Source organism: Cibotium barometz, chromosome 14, assembly GCF_041138505.1.
Source record: "Cibotium barometz isolate CiBa-2024 chromosome 14, ASM4113850v1, whole genome shotgun sequence".
Taxonomy (NCBI): domain Eukaryota; kingdom Viridiplantae; phylum Streptophyta; class Polypodiopsida; order Cyatheales; family Cibotiaceae; genus Cibotium; species Cibotium barometz.
In genome coordinates, this window is record NC_141059.1 from 53,393,143 (window position 1) to 53,407,599 (window position 14,457).

The 14,457-nt window shown below is 42.1% G+C and overlaps 1 long non-coding RNA gene across 4 annotated transcripts; it reads left to right on the forward strand.

Annotated features, from left to right (window-relative positions):
• The first annotated feature begins 4,535 nt into the window (after positions 1 to 4,535).
• LOC147632187 (uncharacterized) lies at positions 4,536 to 5,340 on the forward strand. 4 transcript variants are annotated; one of them, XR_015267288.1, is made up of 3 exons: positions 4,536 to 4,556; positions 4,756 to 4,931; positions 5,099 to 5,340. It is a non-coding gene; the product is annotated as an uncharacterized LOC147632187 (long non-coding RNA). The 4 variants fall into 4 exon arrangements; XR_015267290.1 differs by lacking the exon at positions 4,536 to 4,556 and adding an exon at positions 4,569 to 4,585; XR_015267289.1 differs by lacking the exon at positions 4,536 to 4,556 and adding an exon at positions 4,650 to 4,666.
• Positions 5,341 to 14,457: the final 9,117 nt, after the last annotated feature.

A 14,457-nucleotide genomic window follows, 5' to 3' on the forward strand; every position in this document is an offset into this window, starting at 1 on the left:
GGTGCAACACACGATTCCAATGATTAGCACTGCTAAACCAGTCCAGCAACGTCCCTACCCAATGAATCCTAAGTATGCAAAGATTGTACAAGAGGAAATTGAAAAGCTGGTAAAATGTGGATTCATATACCCAATTGAGCACTCAGAATGGGTCATCGTGCCAAAGAAGAATGGGAAACTCAGAGTGTGCGTTGATCTCAAAAAGGTTAATGCAGCCACTAGAAGGGATCATTACCCCTTGCCATATTCTGAACATGTGCTTGAAAGAGTGGCAGGCAAGGAGGCATATAGCTTTTTAGATGGGTACTCGGGTTACAATCAGATCACAATTGCAGTCGAGGACCAAGCTAAAACAGCATTTATCACGGAGTTTGGAGTGTTTGCCTTTCGCGTCATGGCTTTTGGCTTGACCAATGCACCTGCAACATTCCAACGATTGATAAACACGGCCTTTAAGGAATATCTAAGGGACTTCTGTGAAGCTTTCTTAGATGATCTTTGTGTTCATTCCTCTTGGGATGAGCACTTGATGTGTTTATGAAAAATATTTGAAAGGTGTAGATTATATCGCATCTCATTGAATCCTTTTAAATGCCAATTTTGGGTTAAACACGGAGTTATCTTAGGGCATATAGTGTCCAAAAATGGGATTTCCACTGACGAGAGTAAAATCAAGGTCATTCTGGAATTGCCCCCACCCACCAACTACAAGGGAGTCCAACGCTTTATGGGCCACGTTGGTTATTATCGAAGATTTATTCTATTCTTCGCCGAGATAGCTCGACCATTGTATAAGCTTCTCATTGAGTTTATTTGGACCGAAGAATGTGATCGTGCCTATGAGCTATTAAAGAAGGCCTTGGCGAGTGCTCCAATCTTGAGAATGCCTAACTGGGATTTACTCTTCCATGTGCATATTGATGCATCAAACTTTGCTATTGGGTGTGTGTTAACTCAACCTGGAGAACACAAGCTAGACTACCCCATTAGCTTTGCCAGTCGCCAGTTGAACGATGCTGAGATGAACTACACCACTACGGAGCGAGAAGGGTTGGCAATGATATATGCAGTAAGGAAATTTCGTTATTACCTCCTTGCCACTAAGTTTGTTTTCTATGTAGATCATCAAGCATTGTTGTATCTGGTAAACAAACCATGCTCCACAAGAAGAATCACACGATGGCTATTGATTCTTCTTGAGTTTGATTTCACTGTTGTTGTGAGACCTGGCAAAAAACATATTATGGCTGATCATTTGTCTCGCATACCTAATGGTGAAGCTCCTACGGGAGTTGATGATGACTTACCTGACACTTCCCTGTTCATGGTGGAGACAATGCCTGAATGGAGTGAGAAGATTGTTAACTTTTTGGTTAATGGCTTTCCACCCAAGGAGCTTCGTAAAGATCTAGCTCGAAAGCTGATCAAAGAATGCGAACCCTATTGCCTGATAGCCGGGACTCTTTATAAAAGAGGAAAGGATGACGTTCTTAGGCGTTGTGCCCAAGAGGATGAGTATCTATACATTTTACAAGAGGCACATATGGGCGTAGCTGGTGGTCACTTCTCAGGAGACTTAACTGCGCGAAAGATCTTACAATCAGGGTATTGGTGGCCCACTATGTTCCAAGACGCATCACTCTTTGTGAAGGGTTGCGATGAATGCCAACGATATAAGAAACCCCAGAGGAAAGATCAGATGCCCCTACATCCGATCAAAGTAAACCAACCATTTGAAAAGTGGGGTTTAGACTTTGTAGGTCCAATTAGTCCAGCGGCCCGAAACACACAATCTCGCTATATTATTGTGGCCACTGACTATATGACCAAATGGGCTGAAGCGAAAGCAACACGTAAGGCAGATGCGAGGACAACAGCCAAGTTCCTCTTTGAAAATATAATCACACGATTCGGTTGTCCTTTTGAACTTGTGAGCGACAATGGTACACATTTTATAAATGAAGTGATTAAGGAGCTGACAACAAATTTCATGATATCCCATCATAAATCTACTCCTTACTATCCGCAAGCGAATGGCCAAGCCGAGAGTACCAACAAGACTTTAATCTCTATTTTGACAAAGACAGTTGAAGCTCATCGCACAGATTGGGATCTAAAGCTTACGACAGCTTTATGGGCCTATCGTACTGCGTACAAAGTGGCTATTAATTGCACACCATTCAAAATGGTATATGGCCAAGAAGCAGTCATGCCGTGGGAATTTGTCATTCCTAGTCTTTGTGTTGCTACTCAAGAGGGTTGAGATGATAATCCCTTAGCAGAGCGTCTGTATATCCTTGAGCGGCTAAATGAAGAAAGACAATTGGCTGTGTACAATGCCCTTGTGGAGAAGGATAGAAGGAAAAAATGGTTTGATCGCCATCTAAAGGACAAGGACATCAAGGTTGGGGATAAAGTCCTGATGTATGGAGTGCGAAACGAAAAGAAGAAGCTCAAATATGCTGGTAAAGGACCATATAGAGTATGTGAAATTACCCCGCAAGGTACCATCAGAGTGGAGACTCTCGACGGAGTTGAAACCATTGGATTCCTTAATGGGAGTAAATTCAAACGATACTATGACCCCCTGAGCCAGGAGGAGTTACATGCAATCCATCAAAAGAAGGCAGCTAAAGAACAAGCTGAGCTTAAAAAGATACAAGCGAGAGTCGAAGCCAAAGAACGTCAACAGCGTGCTAGGAGACAACGAGAAGCCAACTTGGGAATTACGCAAGTATTTTTTGAGGAAGCAGAGGAGGATGCACTGGAATCTGACCCACCTCTAAGATACCCAATTGAGTTACAGAGTCCTTACGGGGAGGTGTTGTATAATGCATTATTGGATACAGGAGCTCAACACAATTTGCTATCATATGGCGTGTGGTGTCAACTAGGAAAACCACCTTTAACTAAGAGTTCTATCCAAGTTCAAGGAATCAACAAGAAGAAAACCCTTGTCTCAGGAATTTTGCACACTCCGGTTGCTTATGACAAGGGAACCATAATTCAAAGCTTTTTGGTTATGCCTGCTGGTACAATGGAAGGGACTGTAATCTTAGGGCGCAAATGGATGATGGCCACCAAGTGCAATATCGATTGGGCAACCAGACAAGTCACAATGCAAGAACCAACACGAGGTCTGACCGCTCAAAATCCCGCACCTAAGTCATCCACTCAAATATTAGATAATGAAAAATCACAAAGTCCAGTGGCAAAACCATCTTCGATTGTTGGCCACCCCTCTAACGCTTCAACGCCAAGAGTGGAAACAGGCAAGGTGGTCCCTAAAGCTTCGCTTACTATGCCAAAGAGTACATACAAATGGGTCCCCAAAGCTTCGTTAACAGCTACTTCCCCTGCTCAATCTCGTTTAGCCACCAAGAAGCCTCGTAAAAGGAAAGCAGCTACCCACCCGAGAAAGGGCAATGTAACATCGCGATGGATCCCTAAAAAATTATTAGTAGCCCAAGGGTACTACGAGGGGAATGACCAGATTTGGGTCCCTAAACATAAGCTGAATCCCTCTACATCACCTGTAAAACCTTGCAAACCAATTGTTGCCACCCCAATGATGACAATTCAAGACCGTGGTAAGGGAAAGGTAATAGAGTGCTCCGCACCACTTCTTCCAAAGTTAGTTTGGATTCCCAAACGATATCGATCATTACCACCTAGCTCAGGAAGGGGGGAGCCACATGAAGCTTCTAGCTCCTCATGCCAAACACACACTCATATAGAAGTTTCTACATGCTCTACACCTACTCTTGTCAACACCCAACAAAAAACCGATGAGTCTACGTCTCCCCTTGTAATAGTATCGTCGGAAACCATTTCCTCCATTCGTCAATGGGAGCGTACACTACCATCTCTGCAATTGGATGTAGCCACAAGGGTCATAAAAAGCTATCTGCCCACATCACAACCTATGACCCGCTGGACAAATTGGTTCCAAGAGGTTGCAATATCATTGCAAATAATATGATCTACCCAAGGAAAGGGGGAGTATGTACTCATGCTCGAAATTCTATTGCTTCCTCCTTAACCTTCGCCCCTGACCATGTATTTGCCAAATTCAAGGGGATGTATATATATAGCTTCATACATAGAAAAGAAAAGAGAAAAACAAAAATAGCTCACCAAGTAAAAATCCCTATAATATCTTGCTATTTTTTCCCAAGTTCCCTCAATAATTGTTAGAAATAGCTTTAATTTTTTGAAATTCATACATCTAGCGTGTGTATGAACGAAATAAAGAGATCTTTGGAAACTTTAAGATCTAAAAAATTACCAAATTGTAACTCAAAATTTGGAATATGTTACCAATGGTAATTTTATGAAAATCTCAAATTTATACTATGATTTAAAGACACGAGAAGCCAACTTAAAAATCTGCAGTAGTACATTTAGTCACGAGTAACACGAGTGGCCTGCTGATCTGCTTGCTGTAAAACTTCAAAAATTCGAATTTTTTCAATTCAAGGCTAGGCAACATCATAACCGGTTCTAAAAGCGCGTCGTATTCAGTTCTTGAAAGCATGGCTTCGTATTCACGTCAGGTATTCAGAAATCCTGCAAGCTCATATTAGTATTAATTCTAATACACTGCGCCCGACCAAATCCGATTTTAAAGGATGCTTTTGTTCACCTTCCACCGTAGCTGAACTAGGTTTATTTCTTTAGATCCACGATTAGTCCTTGATTATGATATTCCGTGTGTGTGTATGTGTGTGTGTGTGTGTGTTTTTGCACGCAGAGGTGATGCTGCTTGCTCTCACGGTGATGATCACGCTCGCCTCCATCATCCCTGCTCCCGCCATGGGGAGTAATACTTGCACATGCACGGGGGTTTGTTTCCTGCGAGGTATCCAATGAATGCGACGAAGGCTACGCTCCACAATGCGTGACGGTCGGGAGTGCTGTATTCTGTGCTGGTTTGTGCCCTAATTAGCTGCTCATCCATTAATATAATTCATGGTTTTTGTGACCTAACCTAGTCATAACAAAACCCATTAATAATTGATGGTTTGCTGCCCGCGAGCAACTTAAAACTCCCCATGCTAGTGTGCTGATCAAAAACTACCTTCGTCTCCTCCTGCAGCTTGCTTCTGCGGTGCACAAGCCACAGTCGGAAAAGTACATAATCAACCCCGTAAATACATTCGCCAGCTTGGGATGTAATCAACGCATTTGCATTGAAGAATTTGCAGTGCGCGCCTATCTCTGCGCATGGCCTCCTGAGTCCTTCGAGCGAGGGGCATGTTGATGTCCTCGGCTTTGCGGTTTTCAATAATAAAGGACTTGTGAGCAATAATTTGAAGTCTTTGATATCTCATTTGAATATTCGATTTGTGCCTTGTTTAACTGTATGTTTCCATAATTTTTTTTTAAAAAAAGATTACGATCTTGAAAAGGCTGCAATTTCAAGCCACACTGGCTATCTTATTTGCTTTCACAAAATCTGATCGGAATATAAATCTCTCATGTAGCATGCATCGCATGCAATGAAAACGGGTTGAGATAACGGCCAACACCACATGATGTGGTGTGTGGTCCTTGGTTTGATAGAGATACACATAGATAGCTCAGCATGTTCACTTGCAAGGAGCAATTTTCATGTTTTGTCTTATAAGTCATTTGAAAACATTGTCATATTTTAGTGCTTTTATTATGTTTCCAATTGGGCCAAATGTGAGCCCATGATACAATATATGGTGTTGCAAAAGTCTTCACAAGCTAAATGACACAATATCTCGAAAGCATGTTTTAAGAAACAAACTTAAAAACATACTCCCATCTTAAAAACTAGGAGATTCACTTTTGTCATTTCAAAACTTAGGATATATGGATGAATACTATCGAGCCATCATCAAAACCCTTCAATAAGGGCATCTCGATATCTATAGCAAGGCTATCTCAAGATTATTTGGGAATAACACCAAACATGGACATCATTAGTTTGCAACTAGTTGTCTTTTTTTTTTTTTGGAAGCTCCCATTTGGGAGGATGTAGCTTCAATAACTACATCACACACACACACACACACCACTTGACTACCACAAGGGGTACCGCCCTTCCAAATATTGGCCATTTTTTAAGGTATTAAGAGTATCCACCTATGTCAAGAGAGGAGTACATAGATGTATTTGTAGATGATGTATTAGGGATATCTAGTGGTTTTTTTTTTTGGGTGGACCCCCTCCCAAATCTCTAGTAGCCAAAGGTTGCTACCAATGTCCTAATGTAAGATAATTGGCCTATACCTATGACTTATGTATGGCGCATGACCCAATGCATATTTTTAACTGAATGTGCATATTTAAGAGTATTTACACAACATCTGCAAGGATGCTACTAAGTTGCCTCAATGTATCTGTGGTCATGCCATGTAATTAAATTTCTAGGACTTTGACATAGGGCAACACATTTAAATTCTCCCTCTCTCTCTACAATCTTTATTTAATATGCATAAAAAATCAACATACCTGATAAGAGGGATATTACATCCCAACTTCAAGAATCGAGATGTCCTCATCTCACAATCTGGTAGTAGTCCCTTAGCAAATCTTGTTCTTGATCCCATGATGCATCCTCTAGACAATAAAGCTTCCATTTATCCAGATTCTCCCTTAGGGTCGGGTTTCTAAGAGGCTTTTCTTGGGTGTTAAGCACTACTTCAGGCTCCAATTCTAGCTAGCCTTAAGCTAATGGAGTTTTCATCATCTTCTAGGATATGACTAGGGTCAGGGACATACTTTTTGAGCAAGGAGTCTCGGCGAGCTGCTATACCAAAGGGGCCGGAGGGATCGTCGAGTGACTCAATTGCATAGGTGGTGGTTCAAGCAACACAATGTTTTCAGCTCAAAAAAACGTTGTTTATATGACATTAATGATCATGTAAACGATGCTTTTGTAAAAATTTGTCATTTCAAGCCCATCAATAGGGGGGTTGTGTTGTGGTAGTGAATGATTAGAGTAGCAAGTTGGCTTTCGTTGACACCTTTGGTAGGTGTCACAAGCCTTGGCAAAATCCTTGCATCCTTAAACATGGACGACCACTAGAGGCCACTCTGAAAAATTCTCTATGTAGTGAAAGTTGGCCCTAGCTATTCGTGTGTGAACATTCTCAATGATGTAATTTGCTTCATGGGGGCTCACACAGTGAGGCAGAGGAGCTAGCCATCATGTCCACCTCTGTATAACTAACCAACCACCAATTGTACTATTGACCCTTTATGAGGTCTAGATGGCACATGTACTTCGAGGAGGGAAAGAACTTTTAGATAGTAAAAGAAGAACATCCCCAAAAAATCTAAGGTAGAATCCACTTTCAACAACATACTCTCAGGAAGATAATCATTGATACCTATGAAGGGATCCCCTATGTCAATCCGTCCTCCATGACATGCTGCTTCCCTAGTTAGAGCAAGATTTCAAAGTCAAATTCCTGAAAGAGGAGAAACCAATGCCACACTCTTCCCAACACCAAGGGTTTGTTTAGGAGGTATTTCCAAGCATGGTGGTGAGATATGAGAAAAAAAAATGTGTGCCGAGAAGGTAGTGCTAGAACTTTAGGGAAGCATAGATAATGACAAAGCCTTCATGCTCTCTCTGGGGTTGTAGTTTCTCTCACTCTATGTGAGAAGGCGTCTTGCATAGTAGATAGGGAAGTCCATCTAGTATTCCTGATCTAGGTTGGGTGAGGATGGCACCCACATCTAATAAGCTAGCATTTATGTGCACATGGAATGGTATGGACTAGTCACGGGTGATCAAAATGGGGGATTCTGTCAAGCATTTCTTAAGATAGGAAAAGGCCTTAGACTCACTAGTGGACCACTAGAAGGGGGTGGAGGGGTTGATGAGGTGAGTCATGGGAAGAGCTATGTTAGCATACATGTGGATAAAATGACGATGGTAACTAGTGTGTCTGACAAAGACTGGGAAACCTTTAGGGTTAAGTGGGGCAAGAAGATGAAGGATGGCCATAATTTTGTCTAGATCTAGGGCTAATCCTCCCTCTACAGAGATAATATGGCCTAGGAGGGATCCTTGGGAAACTAGAGAGTAACACTTAAATGGATTAATATGCAGCTTAGAGTGGTGGCATTGGAAGAAAACTAGGACTAATTCAGATGAGTTCTCTATAAAAGATTCCAAACAAGAAACAAGGTGAGCACCAGTAAGTTACCCAAAAAGGTTTTGAGAAAAGTGTTCAAGTATTCTTAGATTATCTTGGTGATGATCCATTGAAAGTTGGTGGGGGCATTATAGAGCCCAAATGGAATTTTGTGGTAGATATAGGTTCCCCATTGGGTGAAAAAGCCAGCTTTGGCCTTATCATTAGGGTGGTGGCTACCTGGTTTTAGCCACTAAACCCATCCATAAAGTTCTAGAGTCCATGACCCAGCACATCCTCCTCTGATTCTCAACTTCTAGTGAGGCCAACTGGCCCCATTAAACCCCCAGTGAGCACTCCATCTCCAATGTATCACTCCCAGATGCTCCCATCTCAGTCTTCTCTGCCTCCCAATGATTTTATATTCACGTGATCACAACTTTTTTTTTGTTAATAACATGTGTTAACATGTTATTAACATGTTCACATGTTACCGTTCACAAAATAAACAGGTCACTCGCCATTTTGGAACCCCTGAAAAGCTTGGCTACCCATGGAAACTAGCTAGTCACATGTTCTTATGTTACCATCTTCACATAACAGTAGGTCAACAGCCACCTAAAAATATCTTAAAGTCCTGGAGAAGATAGTTTTTTTAGGTCCTTGTGGAAGCTTTGTGAATATAGCATGTGATCACAAGATTTTTTTTGTGAACACGAGGTTTTGTTAACGTGATCACGAAATTGTGAAGACGTTAATGAAATCCCTGCTGCCTCCCCACCCCCCTCTGCCTCATCCCCTCTTCCTCATCCCACATCCTTGCTTCTGACTCTTTTCGCAATAGTCCCCTCTACCCCGCCCTCTTCCTCTAAGCCCACTGTTAGAATTTGGGCATCTCATATGTTGTGGGATTTGTTATTTTATTAGAAACATATATATTTTCTCATGTTTTGCCTAGTCCTGGGGTAATTTACTCCTATCGGCTAGCTACATGGGACTAGTCGGCTAGCTTCTTGATTCCAGTCAGCCAGTTCCTTGCCTCTCTATATAAGGAACTCTTATCCCCTCACTTATTATCCAACACTAACTCAAAGGCACTTATACTACACCCGCCTAACTCGTATTGCAATTGAAAAGCCTTATGCCATAATAAGATGGTGTTTATTATCTGATATCTCCCTCTCTCCCTCTATCCTATGTTTTTCTTCTACATTGTCAAACTTTATCATGGGTTGTAGAATCTAAAGAGATTGTGGGGGAGAGGCAGAGATTCAAACCCTAGCAGCAGTAAACAAGAGAGAGCAAGACATAAGAGAGAGATGGATAGCTGAATTTTCTTCTATCTACTTCTCTACTTAACCAACATAACATAAAGTTAAGAGTACACACTATATGGGTTAGTACTCACAAAACTACTATAGCATACAAGGGTCGGTCCATAATGTGAACCCAACTAAATGAGCTGGCGCTATAACTATGCCACTCTCTAGTAATCCATAATGGCTGTCACACAGCCTGTCATCCCACTAGCCGCATATCACCCATAGTCTCACCAACCATGCCAGTGGTGTAGATATGGAAGCTATCACCCAGGGGGGTCATCAATGTCCACCCGTAGCACTAGTTAAGCTCGATATCTCCACACTCCTCCTCAAGCTCAACTCCACACACTGCACTCCAAGTAAGCTCCTAAACCTATGGAGCTTCTCTGTGCCCAATGCCTTCGTGAGTGAAGATGTCAGCCACCTGATCCTCTGTGTTGACATATACCAGATGTACATCTCCTGCTAGAACCTTCTCCCTCACTCACAAAGTGATAATGCACCTCAATGTGCTTAGTTCTAGCATGATATACTGGGTTACCGACCAACTATATGCTACTCATGTGCTTAGTTCTAGCATGATATACTGGGTTACTGGCCAACTATATGCTACTCATGTTACCGGCCAACTATGTGGCCAACTATATGCTACTCATGTTATCATAATATATGATAGCTGCCCTATCCACACCACGGGCTCTCCCATGTCACCAAGTAGCTTTTGAAACCAAGCTACCTCACAAGATGCCATAGTAGCACCCCTGTACTCTGCCTCTGTACTCAACAAGGAAACTGTTGCTGCTTCTTACTACTCCAACTCATAGCAGCACTCCCAAATGAGAGCATAAAGCCACTAGTAGATATCGTGTTTGCAATACTACCAACCCAATCAACATCTGTGTACCCATGCAACTGTATCTCTGTATCAGCCTTATAGAAAAGACCATAATCGACTATGGACTTTATGTACTTTAGGATCCATCTAGCCGTATCCAAGTGTGGCTTCTTAGGGGCCTGCATAAACTGACTCACATATTAGATAATTTGGGAATGGGAATTTTCCCAAATTATCTAATATAGTGTATGATCCTAGATAATGGCTCTAGATCTTAAGAGCATTCGGAGAGAATGGCACTATGACCACTCTTACTCTTTAGCCTCCTTGTTAGGGGGATAATTGTATCAATGCCATTCTTGATAACCCCATGTGGATTGTGGGGAGGTGTGTTGTGGAGAATGGTACATAAATTAGTTTAAACATGTATGCTAAGAGTAACATGTGGTGGGGGGTTATTTCAAGAAAGTCCATTTGACAAAATGTTTTAACGTTCCATTGTTTGAGGCCAAGGGGAGTGGGGGTTTCCACTAACCCTCTCAACTAGCACCCACAAAGAGGGCATAGACATTTGGCTGACTGCAATGCCAGGCAACTATTTGAGTAGTGATGAGTTTACAATTGATCTTGTGGAATGATAATGGTTTTCATAGTCGCACAATGGCTCTTCTGGTCGGAGGAAGATGATTCTCTAATAGGAGCTGCATGACAAGTTGGTTGTTTTTTAGAGGTGCATAAGCTCACAAATACAAAGAATTTCCATTGTGGGAATATTTTAGTAGGCCAGAGTCATACTTATTAGGAGCCTTCCATTGGTCTACTAGGGAGGAGTGGAGGTGTATGTATATCAGTTTTGGGACCAAATGGTTGACTTGTGTGTTTGGCCATGGGACAATAGTAGTGACTAGAAGAAATTCTTTGTTAAGGAAACCCTACCCTAACATGTTGTCGGAATTTTCCTATCCATCGAGCTCCAGCAATGCTCAAGAGCTCCACTGTACCCACTCATCACCGCCGTCCGCCCACACTAGGTGCTCTAATCCAACGAGTGATGCAGCCTCTATCATGAATATTGTGTGAGATCTCTGTGGAAGACGATCGCGTTGGAAGCCTAATCACTCAAGAAAGAGGGAGAGAGAAAGGAAGAGGGATGCAAGACAGAACAAGTGGTTAGTACTAATCACTCCCAAACTCTAATCCTAAGCACACCAGATTAGAGTTGCAAGAGAGATGGAGAGAGAGAACACTACACTTCTATTGCACAAATGGGAGAATGAGTAACAAATAAGAGAAATTGCCTTGTATAGTTCTAAGCCTTTTCCCACTAGGCCACCCAGGAGTAAGTGACCCAGGATGCCCAAAACATAGTTACAAGGCATTTCTCTATGGTTTGGCCAACTACTAATCAAGAGCCTCTTGTCTGTCCTTCGAAGATCAATACTTGGGAGTGTCTTTAGGGTGTTTCCCTCATCAAATGACGGGATTTACAATATAAAGCGGGCACCCATTACATAAGTGTGCAAGCATAGTTATTGTAGTTATGTGTTAACCAATATGTGGTTAACACACTTCCCTTCCTGAACTTGATCGCATCCTCATGATCACGACGGGTAAGAGGTTGTCGAGGCACGCCATTAGGAAATTTTAGAGGTCATTTGGAGGGCCTTTTAGAGGAGAGAAAATAAAGCGCAACCAATGAGGAAGAAGCAAACGTAACGTTGAAAAATAGCTTAATTCATCGAAAATTTTCAAAAAAAATAGTAACGTTCACATTCAATGAGGGTACCTTTTTAAAAAACAATGGAGTACACATTTAATGCGGGTATCTTTTTCAAATGAGGTAGAGTTACTTTATTAAATACGGCTTACGTCATCATTGGATAAGAAAAAGCACTTCGAAGCTAAACTTTGTAGACACTTGAGTCTATACATTTCTTCTCGTGGTATTTTGATGTAGAATTTGGTGCTTTTGACATCACCATTGCATCCAAAGTGGCCCAAAACCCCTAAAATAACTTTTGAATCATTTAAATCGGACACCTAGAGAGGCAGAAACAACCAAAAGAAGGGGAGAAGAGGGTTGTGCAATTTGGCATGCTATAATGGAGGCCTCTATGCATGCCAAATCGCACGAGCCTCTTCTCCCCTTCTTTTGGTCATTTCTGCCTCTCCAGGTGTCTGATTTAAGTGATTCAAAAGTTGTTTGGGGGTTTTTTAGAGACATCATGTAGTACAGTTTGTATAAAGGACCCAAGGCTTTGTATGTGTTGTCCACTAGGCAATTGAATTTTGGAATGGTCAATTTTAAGAGATAGTTTGCCTAGGGAAACCAGGTTTCCCATGGCAAAAGATTGTGGCTAGCTATGGGAGACAACATGTCATGCTTTTTTGCATATTTTTGCTAATAAAGAGAAAATCTATCCAAACTCTAAGGGTGGTTGTTTCAGGTTGTAGAGCTACACGGGTTCATGAAGAGTCTGGACATTTGGGAGAATGAATTGCGTGCCGAGTTTGCAGTCTGGGAGGGTGTTAAGTGTAGCAAGGATTTTCAGCCCGTCATGGTCAACTTTGTCAATACTACTGACAAAAGTGACCGTGCATGGCACCCATGTGTCATCAAAAGGGCTTGATGACAAGCATCTCAAACAAAGAGATTGTTGCTCCTAGCGGTGGTCATCACAGAATCTTCAGCAAAGGGAGGTTTAGGCACATAAGATGTGATTTCCAGGTATATAAATTGACTTTGAATGTTTGAGAGCCTTTGTAGTGGTAGACATGATGTGTGTCCTAGTCATGGATCAATTGTGTTTGTCGCATGAAGGGTCTACCCAAGATTCTCTCATATGCGGTATTACAAAAGTTCATTACTACAAATGTGAGGTGGAATGTCATGTCACATAGTTTTACCTTGAGGTCATGCACCAGGTCGAGGGTTTTGTAGATTTCTCGTCCACAAGCTTGATCACCAATGTGGTGGGATGTCATGTCACATAGTTTTACCTTGAGGTCATGCACCATGCCGAGGGTTTTGTAGATTTCTCGTCCACAAGCTTGATCACCAATGTGGTGGGATCTGCAAGGCATGGTTGGCCGCCCCAGTTTTCCCAGCATGTTCTTTGTGAGGATGTTGATGCCAGCACCTCCATCTAGGATGCCTTTGACCACGTCTGTTGTTATCACCTTCAATGTAATGGCCCAGTGCATTTACTTGAATTGTGGGTGCGCCTTTGGGTTGGGGTTGTGGTGATGTAATAATTTAGAAGGATGGGGCTCATATTCATTCGCGGAATCTGAGTTAGCTGAACCTTCTCCATAAAACTGTGCAGTTTTCGTTCCATCCTATCCCAAAGGTCATTCCATAAATTTGGACTACCTTTTAACAAGGTTTCAATTGGAATTTGGATTTGGGAGGAAAGGAAGGCTGAGAGGCGGGCCAAGTCACGTTGATGTGAGGAGATTCCTCAGGTGTACGGGGCCTTAATCATAAGGTGGACTAGCGATAGTATATGGAAGTTCAATTTGGTCCTTATATTGATGGGGATGGAGGTCAATATTTGATTACCATAGGAGGATAAAGTACCTTTGCAAATTTGGTGTAGCAAATTTGGTGTGGGGACCTCATCATGAGTCTCTATCCGACTCTATGTCACTGTTTGTAGTGAGTTGTTTGATGTGAACATGGGATTTGGGCTTTGCCACCTATGGAATAAGCATTGGAGGATTAGGAGGCACATGTCCGGCACAATGTCATGTTGGTAAACAGATCTTCCTTGGCTTTTAACATAAGTGGGGGCCCGACCTTACTTGGTGCAAAAGTTTAGGTTCTATGGGGGGGACGACGCGCACTCAGGTACTGGGTCAAAGGTCAAAGCAATGAGCGATGGTTCTAGTTGAGCCTAGGTGTCACCGAATGGAATGGAGGCATTGGGGGCATGTAACCATGACCAAAAGGTGTCCATTGTGTGCGGGGAAGCTTAGAAAAGCTCCAACAGTGCATGCACGGTCCTAAAATAAGAGTTTTGGCTCTCTTTTACCTTACGCGTGAATGCACTCTTAAGGTTTAAATTGTCTTTTGAGGCACGTTTTATGCGTGTAAAAATGACCCTAATGAGTGGTGGAGGTAGACCATAAGCACTACTAAAGATTTGAAAATTTTAAATTTTAAATTTTTTTTTCCAGAAAA